Source organism: Microcaecilia unicolor, chromosome 9, assembly GCF_901765095.1.
Source record: "Microcaecilia unicolor chromosome 9, aMicUni1.1, whole genome shotgun sequence".
In the NCBI taxonomy this organism is placed as follows: domain Eukaryota; kingdom Metazoa; phylum Chordata; class Amphibia; order Gymnophiona; family Siphonopidae; genus Microcaecilia; species Microcaecilia unicolor.
This window is the reverse complement of record NC_044039.1, coordinates 143,168,294-143,179,543: the sequence shown is the minus strand read 5'-3', so window position 1 is coordinate 143,179,543 and position 11,250 is coordinate 143,168,294. Positions and strand designations below refer to the sequence as shown.

Below are 11,250 nucleotides of genomic sequence, written 5' to 3'. Positions count from 1 at the left end.
GCAAGGAGAAACTAAACTTATGCTGACAACAGCAAATCTGAGGGCAACAGGCCCATCTTACAGGCCTAGTATAGGGAGGAATATACATCAATGGAACATCAATTTTAAGCACTTTCACAAGGGTGCAAATAGCAACAGCATGAGAAGACCCTGCACTGGTTAGAACACGCCTAACAGTGTTATACTTATTTGTAAGATTTAAAGCATAGAGATGGCGATTTTCACCCTATAAGAGCTAGGAAGGAAGGCAGGAGCAGTGCTATGACGGTTGAGGGTTGTTGTGCTGCATGCTGTTACCGCACATTGTGGTAATTAGGCACAATAGCAAACACTGAGGACTGCATATTAAAAATAAAAAATATTAATAAATGAAAACAGCGAGTAATTGAAGAGTGGAAGGTGAATCATACACTGGTGTGAAGAGTATATTTATATTACAACATCCAAGGCCAGTTTTCATTTAATAGAACCCTAAGAAGAGTTGTGATTACATTTTAATTGTCAGACCCTCGACCATTCTTCTAACTTTTTGAGATCCCTTCTTATTGTTTCTACTCCCTCCAGGGTATCCACTCAATTGGATATCTTCGTGTCATCCGCAAAAAGGCAAACCTTTCCTTCCAACCCTTCAGCAATATCTCTCACAAATATATTACACAAAATGGGCCCCAGCACCGACCCTCTGCCACCTGTCAGTCAACCAGTTTTCTATCCAGTTCAACACTTTCAGCCCTAAGTTCAGCCCTTTCAGCTTCTTCATGAGTCTTCTGTGGGGGACCGCATCAAAGGTTTTGCTGAAATCCAAGTAGATTACATCTAGCACATGGCCTTCATCTATTTCTTTCATTTAGCTCTAATAGCTTCCTTCACCTAATTTTTTTAAACTATGTCGGCTGTCATTTGTTTTTCCTCCCTCCTTTTTATGTTTGAACAATTTTATTGATAATAATTCAAAACATATACATCTTTTTCATACACAAATTATGTGTAATAACCACAAATTCTCAATTTTTAACAAATTTGTATCCCCATCCCTACCCAGCTCAGTAAAGAAAGGTGATTGCATCTTTGTCTTCCACCTATTCTGTGGATAAATCATCGAAGTACACTAACCAAAAAGTCCATATTCCTCCAAGTGTCAACCAGTTTTTCTTAATACAAACACCCCATTCTTGTCTCCACTAAATGCTAACATTCCTCCCTTTCCTTAATCACACCCAAAACCCTCCCTCACCCAATGTAGCCAATACCTATGATTGTAATATAATCCCACAAGTGAGTGCACCCTCCCCACCCCCTCTCAAGACCCCCTCCCCCCTTCTGCTCTTAATCCAACAATGTGAGTAAGGAGTACGGGGCCCCTCATCAAACCCTTATAAGCTTTAAAGTGAGCCTGATAAGGCTCCAAGTTTATTAAGAATATTATTATGGGTCTGATGTGCCAAATTACATATATATTGTTCCCAAGTGAGATAGAAGCTACGTTGTGTTTTGAAGTTATTTTGGGATTCCTGAAGTTCTAACATAAGTAAAGCATGGAATCTATTGCGCCATTGCCAATATGAAGGAGCCTCTAGTTGAGTCCAATTTGCTAAGATACATTTCTTTCCAATAAGATATGCCTTATGAATCATGGCATTTTGGTAGGCAGTCTCGACCCCCATAACAGGCATCCATACATACATTGCAAATGTAAACAACTTATTCAGAGTACATCCAAAATTTTATTTTTATGTACTCATTTCCATCTTCCAAAATTCCAGAGAGCATATGTACAGATCAGCAGGACCCAGAGCAGTCCAAAACAAGTAACCCCCCACCCCCCCAAACAACACAGTTTATACCTAATTGTTTAACCACCCTTAGGATTCACATTAGGGTTTAAAAAGTAAAACTATGTGCATGTAAGGACTGGATAAATGAATTAAAACAATGTTTACAGCAAATCTCCTTAATATGTAATACTTGGTATCAATAATGAAATAGTGATGTTATGTTCACATAGCAAGCAGCCTGAGACAACAGATTTATTTTCCATTGAACATAATTAACTTTATATGAACTTGGCTGCTAATAGTGTGCTGAACTGGACAACGTTGGCACATTTAGACTGCCTCCGGACAGAGCTTCTGCATGAAGGAAGCCCCTACCTTATTATTCAATACTATCTGTGAAATAGTTGTATTAAAAAAATAGAAGTGTATTTTTATAATACACCACTGCATTTCACAGAATAAAAAGGAGCAAGTTCTCACATGCCATCTTTTTCTTTTGATGTATACACAGGGAAAAAAAAGATGTTAAATGCTCCCAGTTTTAACCTAATTACATTTTTAATTGTAATTATAAATAGTAAGTCTGATTGTTAAGTATCTGATTCTCATAACATGATGATGTCCGTTTTGGTGGCCCCTTTACTAGGTGAAAACATCGCTGCACGAAACCAATACATAACCAGCCCCCTCCAAATCACACAATTTAAAATGTTGAACAAACTAGTCCTCTAACCGACGAATCGAAAGCAATACATCATCTATGTACATCCGTATGCTGCACAAGCCAGCATGTTTGAAAATATAAGTGAGATCAAATTAAAATGCTATGCTACCAACAATAAAGAACGACAACAAGGATACAGCAGCTCATAGGTTTGCTTGCTTGCTTTGTTTTGAGTGTACTAAGACTACGACTGCGCGGGGAAGGGGGAAACAGACTAACTTAATTGGCTTGAAGTTTTTACGTCATCCCGTCTCCTGTTTTCTTCAACCTCCTTGTAGTTACCAAGGAGTTTAGATTGAGAATCACCTTGGTAGATACAGTAGGGGAGAGACTGTATTAGAGCTTTCTGAGCTTTGAAACGCCGGGTATAAACGTCACCGTGACATCACTTCAACTGTGTGGCTATGAGATCTGCAAGTCCTGGGGAGAAGTTGCGTGTGTATCATCTTAGGGGACGGGGCATCGGAGAAAGAAAACCTTGGGATTGTTAGTGGGAGACCTCAGGTATGAGTTGGGGGGGGGGGCGGGGTTGAGGGAGAGGTGCCGTATCGCCGATAAGGAGGAGAGTGGAAGTTAGAGGGAGAGATGGCAGATCATTGGGGAGGGGAGAGCGCCCCCACCAATGCGTGTGAGGAGACCGGTCCCCCGATCCCCGAGTGGGTGTGAGGAGGGGTGCTTGCTCGGCGTGTGAGAATAGCCTAATGCGTGTACTGTGACTTGGTATCTTTGCATTTTAGAAAGTGCAGCTGCTGTTTACCCATGTTAATAGGGCTATGTTTATAATTGCCTTTAAATTTATATGTGTGTTCTGTAATTTAACAATGGCCACCAAACAAAACAAGAGGCGTGGAGGTCACAAAATATCAAAAACACATACATATATTTCATTCCATCATCTGCGTGCCTAATCCTGCTTTCTAAAAGATAAACTGAAAAAGCCTCAGAGTTCTTGTAAGCACCCATAGTTACTATTTATTTATTAGGATTTATTTACTGCCTTTCTGAAGTTCACTGAAGGCAGCTTACAGCAAGAATAAGTCAAACATAAGCAACAGACAATTACAGCAGTAAATAAAACATTTTAATAGACAATTGACAGCATAGGGTATAAGCAAAGATGAAACACAGGATAGGTAAGATGGAATAATAGGAGTAAGAAAATTAAGGAGATTAATTTAAGAAAGTTGCACATGAGGTCAGAGCTCTCATGAGCTCTTTGTATTATCTTCAAGCCAGCGTTGTCTGGAGGACCAGGCTGTAATATGGGGTGAACCACAACTTAAAGATGAGCAAATTTAAACCCCCTGTTTACTAAGCCATGCGGTTTAGTAAACAGGAGGATTAGCTTGATATCATTTTTGTATAATGTTCATGAAGCTTAAAATTTTGAAAAATTGAATGTGGAAGCAAATACAAGCAAATTGGAACTTTGTAGGCTGAATGGTAGGTTTTTATGACAATGATTGGTGTGGACAAGCACAATTGTAACTATGGGTGTTTGTAAGAACTCTGAGGCTTTATCCTCCAGTATTATATAATTTATTTTTTAGAAAGCAGGATTACACACCTAGATGATGGAGTGATATGTATGTTTTTATTTTTGATATTTTTAGAATGGCAAAAACTATCTCCTTTTGCCATAATTTTGAATTTTGGAGCTGAGCTCCTTACTCAGTTCTCCACTGATGATCAGGTTTACAAAATGTGCCACTTAGGCATAATAAATATCTAAATCATATCATATACAGGTATATGTATTACATGATGATAAAGATCAACATGGCCTACTATCCAGTCTGGCCAGAAAGGCACCATGGTTGCACCTGCGACTGTGCGGGTTACTCCCCCCCCCCCCCCCCCCCCCCCCGCCCGGTGCAGTCTAACCCTTTTATGCCTCTTTTTATGTTCTATTTAAATGTTAGTGTGAGTGGAAATGCTCTGTACTTTTTTCCTTCTTCATACCATATAGGGAACCTCTGAGTTTATCCCACACTATTTTGAATTCTGTCATGCATTTTTAACCCCACCACTTCCCATGGAACAACTTTCTAGGTATCCACTCTTCTCTCCATGAAAAAGTATTTCCTAATGTTGCTTTTAAATTTCCCCCCTTGTAACTTTATTTCATGTCCTCTAGGTTCTATAACCTCTCCATTTTTGGAAAAAGGTTGTTTTGTTCTTTACTATCCTTCAAGAATTTAAATGTAATCCTGGGTTTGTATGTTGCGTATGTGGCCCTCTAGTGGGAGTAACCTAGTACATAAAGAAGATTTAATAGTTGTTGGACCCAGGACCTGGACTAGTATACACCTTGGGGGGGCCAAATAAGCAGTTCTTAGACTTGTAAATAATCCACTCAAGCAATAAGCCAACTTCAAATAAACGTATTCGGAACCAAATATTCCATATCATCATGCTGATCAATCCATAGACTGGTGGGTTGTGTCCATCTACCAGCAGGTGGAGATAGAGAGCAAACTTTTGCCTCCCTATATGTGGTCATGTGCTGCCGGAAACTCCTCAGTATGTTCTCTATCTCAGCAGGTGGTGGTCACACACAGCAGCAGCTCTGGCTAGGCCTCCAAGCCTAATTTTTAGGTTTTGTTGAGTGCCTGGGGTTGAGGGCTCTTCTTGAGCAAGTGCAAACCTGGTGGTGCCAGGTCCCTCCTTTTCTCCCCCCTCCCGCTGGCTCCGTTTAAAAAAAAAAAAAAATTTTGGACGTCCTTAAGGGCGTTTATTTCGACGTTTATTTAAACGTTTATTGCAGCTACTCACTGGGACACCAGGTCGTTACAGCTCGGAGCGGAAAGCAGGTAATTTTTACCTTTTTGTAGCGGGCAGGGGGTTCCCCGATTGATCACCACGTGGCTGATGTCGTCGGAGGGCGAGGGCGCAAAGAATCGCTTCCCGGACCGTGTGTGCGCGTCTAGCGGGGATGCGGGGGTTTTAAAGTCGGATTCGCCCTTGTTGGGTGTCAGTTTGGAGGCCGGTCAGTGTCCTGGTTCTTCCTCGGGTGCGGCGGTTTTTTCCCGCCATAAACGCCCATCCCCCGCGGCTCGCCTCTGCCATCTTGGCCGGCCACGCTGCTCGGACGGCTTCTTCTTGGGCCGCCCTTGAGGTGGGAGACGTTAATGCCATGGCCGCCCTTCATTTGGGCGACGGCAGAAAAGCGGCTAAAGTTAAGCGCCGTTCTTCCCGCGCAGCTCCTTCACGGAGTGTCGCGCCGGACGCCATCTTGGATGCGCAGCATGTTTCTCCCCCGCTATTGCGAGCGCCGGTTGAGGGTGCGTCTAGGGCTGTGGCCCAGGCTGCTGAAGTGCACAGTCTGGGGGGTTTCTCCCCCGAGTTTATTTTGCTGCTGCATCAGGCCTTTTCTTATGCAAAACGCTGCCCCTTCTCCCTTGTCCGATAAAGGGGTTGAGGCCCCCGGAAGTAAACATCCTCGGGTGGATTCCCAGGCCTTAGAGGACTCTATTTCCTCTGATGTAGATGAGGGCAGCGTATCTGAGTTCTCCCAATGGTCCTTTGGGGATTCCTTGGAGGAGACGGATTCCCGCTCGGATGGAGCGGATGACCCCTCTGCAGCACGGATCTTTCGCTCAGAGGATTTGCCCAACCTGTTAGTGCAGGCCATGAGCATTTTGAAGATTTCCTCGCCAGAGGACGTCTCTCCCTCAGCCCCTGTTGGCTCTGCCATTATGCTGGGGACGAAGCGCCCGCCTAGAACCTTCCACGTGCATGATGCCATGCACACCTTAATTTCGGCTCAATGGGATGTCCCGGAAGCGAGCCTCAAAGTGGCTAGGGCTATGTCCCGCCTCTATTCTTTGCCTGAAAGTGAACGTGAGGCCTTTATTTGGCCTACTGTGGATTCTTTAATCACTGCGGTGACTAAGAAAACGGCGTTGCCGGTGGAAGGTGGCACGGCCCTAAAGGACGCCCAAGACAGAAGATTGGAAGCGGCTTTAAGGTCGTCCATTCGAGGCGGCTGCCTTACGTTTGTAGGCCTCAGTTTGCAGCTCCTATGTGGCCAGGGCGTGCCTGACGATGGTGCAGCGGGCTTCCCCCTCGGATCCTTCCTTGAGGGCTGATTGGCCGGCCCTGGAATCGGGCTTGGCTTATTTGGCAGACTTACTGTATGATGTCTTGAGAGCCTCGGCTAAAGGTATGGCTCAGACAGTCTCTGTGCGGCGCTGGCTTTGGCTGAAACATTGGTCTGCGGACCACGCCTCTAAGTCCCGCCTGGCTAAGTTGTCTTTTAAAGGCAAGCTGCTCTTTGGGGTCGAGCTGGACAAAATCGTGACCGATCTCGGCACGTCTAAGGGCAAGAGGTTACCAGAGGTCAGGGCTCGGGCCAGTGCTCGCCCCGGTATCTCCAGAGGACGGTTTCAGGAAGCCCGTCGGTACCGCCCGGGCAAGTCGGGCTCCTCTGCCCCCTCTTCCTTCAAAAGGAACTTCTCCCCCAAGCAGCATTCCTTTCGCAGAGACCGCCGTCCCGGAGGTGCGCCCTCCGGTCCTCCCCCAGGGTCTCGTACCCAATGACGGGGTCATGGTCCATGGCCCAGTGCAGATTGGAGGGCGCCTGTCCTCGTTTCTGGGCGAGTGGACCAGGGTAACTTCAGACGCTTGGGTTCTGGAAGTCATCAGAGACGGCTACAAGTTAGAGTTCTGCCGACCCTTAAGAGACGGGTTTGTACTCTCTCCCTGCAAGTCTCCGGTCAAAGCTGTGGCAGTGCAGCAGACCTTGGACAACCTGATACTCCTGGGTGCGGTCGTTCCGGTGCCAGAAAATCAGATTGGCAAGGGACGTTACTCCATTTACTTTGTGGTACCAAAGAAAGGAGATTCTGTCCGGCCTATCCTCGACCTCAGAGGGGTCAATCGGGCCTTGAAAGTTCGGCACTTTCGCATGGAGACTCTCCGCTCTGTTATAGTGGCAGTGAAGGCAGAGGAGTTCTTGGCTTCCTTGGACTTCAAGGAAGCATACCTGCATATTCCCATCTGGCCTCCTCATCAACGCTTTCTGCGTTTTGCAGTCCTGGGCCGACACTTCCAGTTCAGAGCCCTCCCTTTTGGGTTGGTTACTGCTCCGCGGACCTTCTCCAAAGTAATGGTGGTCATCGCGGCCTTCCTGCGAAAGGAAGGAGTACAAGTCCATCCTTATCTGGACGACTGGTTGATCCGAGCCCCCTCTTATGCAGAGTGCGGCAAAGCTGTGGACCGGGTGATTGCTCTTTTGAGCTCCCTGGGGTGGATCATCAACTGGGAGAAGAGCCAGCTGCGCCCGACTCAGTCCCTGGAGTATGTGGGAGTTCGAGTATCTGGGAGTTCGATTCGACACCCAAGTGGGCAGAGTGTTCCTGCCGGACAATCGGATTGTCAAACTTCAGGCTCAGGTGGACCAGTTCCTAGTAGCCTCTCCTCTTCGGGCTTGGGACTATGTGCAGCTGTTGGGCTCTATGACGGCCACGATGGAAGTAGTGCCCTGGGCCAGGGCTCATATGAGACCACTACAACTCTCTCTGCTGCAGCGCTGGACTCCGGTGTCGGAGGATTATGCTGTGCGCCTTCCCTTGGACCCAGCAGTGCGCAAGGCGCTGAGCTGGTGGCTGCAGACAGACAAGTTGTCTGCAGGAATGCCTCTGGTGACCCCGGAGTGGATTGTCATCACGACGGACGCCTCTTTGTCGGGCTGGGGAGCCCACTGCTTGGGAAGGACAGCGCAGGGGCTCTGGTCTCCTGCAGAGGCAAAGTGGTCTATCAACCTCCTGGAACTCAGAGCCATTCGGTTGGCGCTTTTGGAGTTCATCCCGGTACTGGCGTTGAAGCCAGTACGGGTCCTGTCGGACAATGCCACGGCTGTGGCCTATGTCAACCGCCAGGGAGGTACCAAGAGCGCCCCTCTAGCCAAGGAGGCCATGAATCTATGCCAGTGGGCGGAAGCTCCCGGAGAGTGGCAGCTATCTGCTCAGGCGTTCTTGGACATCACGAAGCGCTGGGGCCAGCCAAGCCTAGATCTGATGGCGTCATCGGCCAATTGCCAAGTGCCGCGCTTTTTCAGCAGAGGACGGGACCCTTGATCCCTGGGAGTAGATGCTCTTCTCCAACAGTGGCCGACACAGGAGCTTCTCTATGTGTTCCCGCCCTGGCCCATGTTGGGCAGGGTGCTAGACCGGCAAAGCATCCGGGCCGGATAATCCTGGTGGGTCCGGACTGGCCCAGACGTCCCTGGTATGCGGACTTGATCAGGCTCTCAGTGGACAATCCTCTGTGGCTGCCAGTGGAGCAGGGCCTGTTGCATCAGGGTCCCGTGGTGATGGAGGATCCCTCCCCCTTTGGTCTTACGGCCTGGTTATTGAGTGGCAGCGTCTGAGAAAGAAGGGCTTCTCAGACAAGGTCATCGCCACTATGCTGAGAGCGAGGAAGCGCTTTACTTCTACTGCTTACGCCAGGGTTTGGCGTACTTTTCCAGCGTGGTGTGAAGCAGGCTCACTTTCTCCCTTCACTGCTCCAATTTCTTCAGTGTTGGCGTTCCTGCAAGAAGGTCTGGAGAAAGGCCTGTCGCTCAGTTCCCTTAAAGTCCAGGTAGCGGCTCTGGCTTGCTTCAGGGGCCACCTGAAGGGTGCTTCCCTGGCTTCGCAGCCAGATGTGGTGCGCTTTCTCAAGGGAGTTAATCACCTGCGCCCTCCTCTGCACTCAGTGGTGCCTGCGTGGAATCTCAACCTGGTGCTAAGAGCCTTGCAGAAGCCGCCTTTTGAACCCTTGTCAAGGGCATCTCTGAAAGACCTGACGTTGAAAGCAGTCTTTTTGGTGGCTATCACTTCAGCCAGAAGAGTTTCCGAGCTCCAGGCACTCTCATGTCGAGAGCCCTTTCTGCAGTTCACTGAGGCAGGAGTGCCTATTTGCACAGTGCCTTCCTTTCTGCCCAAGATTGTTTCTCGCTTCCATGTGAATCAGCAGCTCTGTCTCCCTTCCTTTCGTAGGGAGGACTACCCAGAGGAATACTCTGCTCTCAAATATCTGGATGTGAGACGAGTCATCATCAGATACTTGGAAGTGACCAATGATTTCCGGAAGTCGGATCATCTGTTTGTCCTGTTTGCAGGTCCTCGTAAGGGTCTGCAGGCTGCTAAGCCTACAGTGGCAAGATGGGTCAAGGAAGCCATTGCAGCGGCTTATGTGGCCGCGGGGAAGGTGCCGCCTATCCAGCTGAAGGCTCACTCCACTTGAGCTCAGGCGGCCTCGATGGCAGAGGCCGGGTCCGTCTCCTTGGAAGAGATTTGCAAGGCGGCAACTTGGGCATCGGCCCATACCTTCTCCAGGCATTACCGCTTGACTGTGGCTGCTCGGGCGGAGGCCCGGTTTGGAGCTTCAGTGTTGCGGTCAGGGATTTCTATGTCCCGCCCTGGGTGAGTACTGCTTCGGTACATCCCACCAGTCTATGGATTGATCAGCATGATGATATGGAAGGTAAAATTATGTATCATACCTGATAATTTTCTTTCCATTAATCATAGCTGATCAATCCATAGCCCCTCCCAGATATCTGTATTGTTTATATTCTGGTTGCATTTCAGGTTCAAGTTTAGTCTTCAGTTCCTGTTCAGGAGGACTTTGTGTTCAAGTTTTTCAATGGATTCTTCAAGAGTTGAGACGAATTTGTGTTACAGTGAGCTGCTGCATTCCTCTCCCCTCCGTTTTACGGGGCTGTATTGAGACTTAAATTCTGCCGGCGCTCCCTCCCGCTTCGTGCGGCAGTAGGGCAACTTTGTACCCCTCCCGCTTCGGCAGTGTTAGGGTCAGTCAGCTCCTCCCGCGGTTGCGGTTGCATGATAAGCCAGATCCCCCCGCATCGGCGGGTGTGGTGTCCCTCCCCCGCTCCGCGGGATGAGCTGGACGGATTCCCCTCCCCCACTTGTGTGGGGATGAGCTGGGTTAATTCCCCTCCCCCGTTTCGGCGGTGGTGAGCTGGGCAGAGTGTCCCTTTGTGGGTGTAATTCTCTAAGTGCTGAGTCCTGCGGATGGAGCTTGGATATCGACATACTGAGGAGTTTCTGGCAGCACATGACCACATATAGGGAGGCAAAAGGATTGCTCTCTATCTCCACCTGCTGGTAGATGGACACAACCCACCAGTCTATGGATTGATCAGCTATGATTAATGGAAAGAAAATTATCAGGTATGATACATAATTTTACCTTAATCACTTAAAGCAATCATAGTGTATAATGTGGTAGAGGCAACATTTAATGAATTGGTATTTACAAAAGGGTAGATATTATTTAAAGTGATTAAAATGGCCAAAATTGCTTGTCTGGGCTAAGCGGCAATATGCAGTGGCATTTAACTGAACAGTGCCACTGAATATTTCCTCTTAACAGCCAACCCCTACCCTAACTGGCAAGGTTAGGGGTGGGCTGGGGGCACAGTTCGGGCTGAGTGGCTACTTAGCTGGTTAGTGGCAACGTTCAGCCCACTAGCTGGTTAGGAACCTGCATAAAGTTAGGACAGAAAAAAGGCTGTCCTAACTTAATGGAGAGAAGATAACCAGGCATTGGTCTGAATATCAGTCAGTGCTCTGTTAGCTTCTGGGTATCAGCTCTGACTACCCTCTATCCTGATCCCCACTCAATCCCCCCACTGAAGATAGAGCAAGTTAGGCCCAGGCACCCTTACCCCACCTTGACGAAGCCCTGGTAGTCCACAGATAAGTGGTCAGGAGCGATTCCCACTCACTCCTGCCCTACCTG

The 11,250-nt window shown here is 48.0% G+C and overlaps 1 protein-coding gene across 1 annotated transcript in view; it reads left to right on the top strand.

Annotated features, from left to right (window-relative positions):
* Positions 1–2,826: 2,826 nt before the first annotated feature.
* HEATR4 (HEAT repeat containing 4) overlaps positions 2,827–11,250 on the top strand; it is a 132,802-nt gene continuing 124,378 nt past the window's right edge. The window contains exon 1 of the mRNA XM_030215365.1: positions 2,827–3,003. The gene's annotated coding sequence lies outside the window, so the exon portion shown is untranslated. The remainder of the gene's footprint in view (positions 3,004–11,250) is intronic.